The sequence below is a fragment of the Sceloporus undulatus genome, chromosome 6, assembly GCF_019175285.1.
Source record: "Sceloporus undulatus isolate JIND9_A2432 ecotype Alabama chromosome 6, SceUnd_v1.1, whole genome shotgun sequence".
In the NCBI taxonomy this organism is placed as follows: Eukaryota; Metazoa; Chordata; class Lepidosauria; order Squamata; family Phrynosomatidae; genus Sceloporus; species Sceloporus undulatus.
Window position 1 is genome coordinate 113910023 of NC_056527.1, and position 6092 is coordinate 113916114.

Sequence of the window (6092 nt, forward strand, 5' to 3'; positions counted from 1 at the left end):
CGTTTAATACAATTGAAGATGGATGGGTCTTTCAAGCAACCAGCCCAGTGAAGAAGAACCAGTGTGTCCCACTGGTTTGAACATGGGAGTGAGGCTCCCCCACTTCACCATGACATGTATTGAGCAGTCACTCTCTTGATCTGATCTCAGCAATAAGTGATCCACGTGCGATGCGGCAGCTACACAGGCCCTGCTTTTTGGCTGCACCAATAGGTATAGTGTCTAGATCAAGGGAAGTAATAGTGCCACTCCATTTTGCTTTGATCAGGCCCCACTGGAATACTGTGTCCAGTTCTGGCACCACAATTCAAAAAGGACATTGAGAAACTGGAGGTGTCCAAAGGAGGGACAACCAAAGTGGTGAAGGGTCTGGAAACCATGCCCTATGGAAAGACCCAGGGAGCTGGGGATGTTTAGCCTGGAGAAGAGAAGTTTAAGAGGTGATATGATAGCCCTTTTATTTATTTGAAAGAATGTCACATTGAGGATGGAACAAGTTTTTTTCTGCTGTCCAGACCCAGACACAGAACAATGGATGCAAGCTCCAGGAAAAGAGATCCACCTCAACATTAGGGAGAACTTCCTGACAGTAAGGGCTGTTCAACAGTGAACAAACTCCTAGGAGTGTGGTGGATTCTCCCTCTTGGAGGTCTTTAAACAGAGGCTGGGTTGGCCATCTGTCAGGATACTTTGATTTGTGAATTCTGCATGGCAGAATGGGGTTGGACTGGATGGCCTTTGAGGCCCGTTGAACTCCTGATCTATGATTCTACAATTCTATTATTCTACTTTACAGGGTTGTTGTGATGACTCATTATCATCATTATCCTCATTAATAGTCCTGATGTCAATGGGGGAAATGCATTACTCTGAGATTTAGCATGCTTTATAGGAGATGTCCAAGGTGCTGAACCTTACCTCTCCAAGTTTTGTTGCTCACAAGTGGCGTGTGTGTTTGTGTGTGTGTGTGTGTGTGTGTGTAGCTTCAAGTCACCTGTTACAGCAACCCTTGAATTTTTCATTGTGTTTCCTATACAAGAATACTCAGAAGTGGTTTACAATTTCCTTCCTCTGATACTCTACAGCCTAAGTATCCATGGAAGTCTCTCCCATCCAATACTAAATGGGGTTGATCCTTCTTGGCTGCATCCCACACTATAGAAAATAATGCAGTGCCAAACCGGGTTATTTCTCAGTGTGGATGCAGCCTACATTTCCAAGATTGTTGGAGATGGGTTCATGTGCTTTAGAGTATTAGCATTCTCACAAGTCGCAAGAGATAATCCTTTCTGGAATATTGGTAGTCTTTCTCATCTCTACTGTCCTCATGTGGCCATGTTAAATAAGGCAGCCACTAAACCTTAAACCAGATTCGTTACCCTGTACACTCCCAAATGTTGGGGTCCTGATCCTATTCAAGTGTTCATGCCAACAGAATTTTTTTCCTTCCTGGAGGAAGTGCTAATAACGATATTATAGTTCTCCCTATTAAAGCATTGTAATGTTTATTATCACCTTCACCACCACCTCATCATCATCATCTGTTCTACACCCAGAATGTGTTGGGGATGAGACAGAGAGAGATAAAGAGAAAGAATGAGAAAACAAATATGATCATGAAAACACTAAGTATCTTTATTTTCCTCATTTATTTCAAGTTTCTTGCCTCTCCCAAATAACTTGAACTCAGTTGAGTCTTTCCTAATGCCTTGCTGCTCTCCTGTGGACCTCGTGAGTACTACAGTCTCTTAGGAGTTATCACATGGAGGGCAGCGGCCAAATCCCATGCAAACCCAGGATTTAAATCCAGGAAAATCCCACAAAAGCGGGTTGTTTTCAAACAACATGAGCACATTGATTATTAAGATGACAGTAACCCATGCAAAAAGTCACCAACAACCGCACATTTTTACTTTCGGTAAAAAAACAGCCTGATTTTGCCACTTTGCAAAAGTTAACATCACATTAATGATCATGAGCCTGATGGTGTTAAAAACAATCCCACTTTTGCAGGATTTTCCCAGGTATTAAACCTGTTTATGAACAGAATTTGGGCACTTTGGTTCCCATGTGATAAACTCCTGAAAGGGTGAAAGGTAAGGTAGTCCTTGACATGAATGTCTAGTCATAACCAAGTTAGGGGGCAGTGCTCATCTCCATTTCAAAGCCAAAGACAACGTTTGTCCAAGGACTGCTCTGTGCTCAGTGGCCGCATGAATTGGAGTGCTGTTTACCTTCCCACTGGAGTGGCTCCTATCTACTTGATTGCACTCTTTCAAACGGCTAGGTTTGGCAGAACGGGACTGTTACAGGAGCTTCCCCAATTGCGCACTTGGCCTTGAATTACAACTTCTGACACAGAACTGGCATTTTAACCACTAAGTCTAGCATCCCATGAAGCTTCAACGAGTATATTGTGCATTCATTTGGCCATAAGGTATCCTGATGGGTTTTTGTTTGCTACTGAAACCAGACTGCAATGGCTCTAAATATCTTCCCTGCAGAAACTTTAAAGCTGCCAATACTTGAGCAACTCTCCAAAAGGATGTGAGAAAATGTGCCACACTGTCCACCTTCCACTGGGTTCTAGGGGTCTCTTTGGGAGAGAGGGAACCTGTGCCTCCTCCAAGGCACAGTCCCTTCCCCTGAGAGAGTAGGCAGGTACCCCCTCTTGGACCAGCCGTCGATCCTCCTCTACGGTTTATCAGCCACAAACCGGCAAGGATTAGCCACACTGTTTGCATGGATCCATTTCTCATATGGAATCTCGCAGACGTCCCCAACTAGAATAACTCGTCTGAGTTGCAAACATTGGTTGGAAAAACAATTGTCAAAGAAGGACTTATTGCCACAGCCTCATCTATCATAGACACAACAGAAGTCTCAGTCAGCTTCGTCGGGACCTCAACTCCTCCATCAGCCTCTGGATCTCCCCAAAACCACGAGACTTTGGGCTCCATTGGCACTGGATTAGCATATTGACAGACTACTCAAGTGCTTGGTGACTTCTGTTTGTATGATTTCCACCTTTTGCTGCTACATTCTCACAGTGTTTTTTACCACCGCTCTCAGGATAAAGTGTTGTATTTTTAATTTTCGTTTAATTTTTCCCTTATTGTCCCTCCATACTAATTTCAAGGTGAAGGCGGTTTCAAGCATCTGCTGCCTCGGTGCCACTTGACAACTGCAAGCATGAAGAAATCAAATAGATGTATAGTAGTAGTTTGGCATGGACATGATCTTCAGCCATAGAAATCCACTTGGGCAATACATTCTCCACTCATAGAAAAGCAAAGGCAAGCTGTCGTATAATCTTGCCAAGAAAACCCCAGATAGTTTTTGTGGGTTTTCGGGCTTTGGCATGTTCCTGACATGTGCCAGCAGCTGTGGCTGCATCTCAGAGATCCCATAATACTTTTGACTCTTTTGAAATAGTCCTATGGGCTGCTAAAAGCAAATAAATGGATAGAGCAAATCAAGCTGAAATCTCCTGAAGCCAGTGATTATACTGAGACTACATACTTTGGCATAACTAAGAAGTATAACTCACTAGTAACCGGGCATCAGTGATTGGAGGCGGCAAGATTTAGAACCTCTGGATCCGCACTCCATAATTAGCTTTTGTCTTTGGAGTTGGATAAGGACCAATAACTGCATGTCACATCACGTCTCTTCGTCGTCGTCATCGCATCATCTCATGTGATGCTATTCGACAATGGTACTCAATTGTCATAGGTTGTATTCATTTAAAAGCATATAAATGGAGGATATCACACGGCACGAGGCCTCAATTCCGAAAGAGAAGATAGTGGGTCAATCCGAAAATTCACGCTTACATGTTACTTATCACACCTTAAATTCGCTTAAGGCTTCCCCAAACGCGACCAGATTCTGTGTCAAGTAAGTTTATCACATCATGGGTTCTGTTTTGCAAATGGCCCCCTTGCGCTGCCATGAGACTCAGATGCTGAGCATAGCATATTTAGGCAGGAGAGAGAGGACCAAGGAGCCCCACAATTAAAAAGAGTTGGAGGGGGACCGGGAAGAATGGTTGAAAGAACTGCACTATTATTTTAAAACAAGCTTATTTCACTTTGTCAATTAAACGTGAAAATGGTTTATCCATGCTCGGGTCCTGCCTCTTCTTCGCCGCACCCCCCGCAATGCTGAAGGACAAGTGGAAGCAAAATTAAGCGATTGCAGCGTGGCTTTCTGAAACCCCCCCCTTCCAGATTGGGGGGCAGACCAAAGAGACTGCACATCACACCAACAAAGTGAACTGAGTGCAAGTTGCCTAGAATAGGGTTTGTTGACTCACTAGTTCACCAATTTACAAACTGTGGATGTGCATGATGAGTTTGAGTGTGCGTTCGGATGCCAGCAATATCGTGGGTAACCTTTCACGAAAACGTGATAGCTGATTTGCATTCAGGGACACTGGATTATTTCCAATTTTATCGTATGTAAACTCCAAATGCTACATAGTCAACACCTTTTTCAAGCAGGGGATCCCAACTGGAGTGCCAACCCAGAGGTGCGGATGAATTGGGGGCGCGACAACCAGTGTTTGTGTCTTTGAGTCGCAACTCAGCACTCGCCAGTGATTATTAGGTGCTCGTTTGCATAGATTTTACAACTGTTACATTTTTTTCTGATAATTTAGAATATATTTTGCTCAATTTAGGCCTCATTCCCTACAGATAATGGGTGTTGCGATCTTATCATGTCGATTTTGACAGCAGAGCATGGTTCCCACTATTTTGCCCAATCACATTTTTTTCCTTCTAAAATATCCATTGGGGTCCATTCATGGAGGAGTCAGATTCAAAATGGACCTGCTCCAGCCGGCCGAAAGCAAATTTTAAATCGATTCCGATTGCATTGGTTCAACTTGCTGGCCTCCCCTCTTGGAATCACTTCAGAGATTCGGTTTAAGTGGGACCAGAGCATTTGAACCAGTTAACATGTGCATCCAGTTTTTTAAAAGGTAATTTAAAAGTAGTGGGGATTAGGCTTCGATTGGCATTTCATGCATGAGTTAAAAGCATTTTTTAAAAATTCAATTTTTTACCTTAGTATTGTTGGAGTTCAATTTTGCAGTTTAAAATTGAAATTAGACTTCTTCAATTTCGATTGGATATTAATTTTGCAAGGTTACAAACATTAATTCAAGTATCGTCTTTGGGACAAGGGGCACAGAGGGTGGGAACACTTTTTAAAGCAACCCTCCATTTATACTTTCATCACGATTCTTTCTTGGGCTTCCTCATAAACTAGCGTCAGTTTTTTTTCCTAGTCCTCTGCTGCCCTCATTGGACACACGTCAAACACATGAAGAGAAACTATAGTGTGATGCAGCGATTCCGGAGACCAGGGCTGATCCACACTGGAGAAATAACCTGGTTTGGCACCGCTTAACGTCCCGGCTCAAGGCATGGAATTCGGAGTTGGAGTTTTTTTGGGTCCAGAGTGGAGCCCCGCTCTGGAACCACAACAAACTCCAACCCCAGAATTCCTGCCTTGAGCCAGAAACAATTAAGTGTGCAAATTGGTTAGCTCCAATTGGATGCAGCCTTGAACACCTCCTCTGTATGAACCTGGAAGGTGCTGATTCTTATACGTCTATCGTTTGCCCACTGATGTCGGTACTAAGAACTGAACATTCAGAATCATCCAGATTTACGTATTTGTACAGTGGTCCTTGGTATCTGCTAGGGTTGGTTCAGCAAACACACAACCCATGGATACCAAAATCCATGGATGTTCAAGTCCCGTTAATACAATGGATAGTAAAAAGTGTCGCTTGTTTAAATTTCATAATCAAGGTTTTGCGTTTTGAAGTATTTATTTATTTATTATTTGTGAATATTTCATGGTGCTAATCCGTGGATGAAGATCCACGGATAGAAGGGCTGACTCTATCCTCCTCAATGGTGCAGCTGGATATAAATTATAATCTTCACTTCATTAAATATTTTCAATGCCTCCTGCCTGATTTTTTGGAAGGGTTTGTTTGTAACTCGCAACAAACTTCCATACATTCTCATTATTTCTTCCTTTGCAATCGCCTGCTTCCTTAGCATTTTGGGATG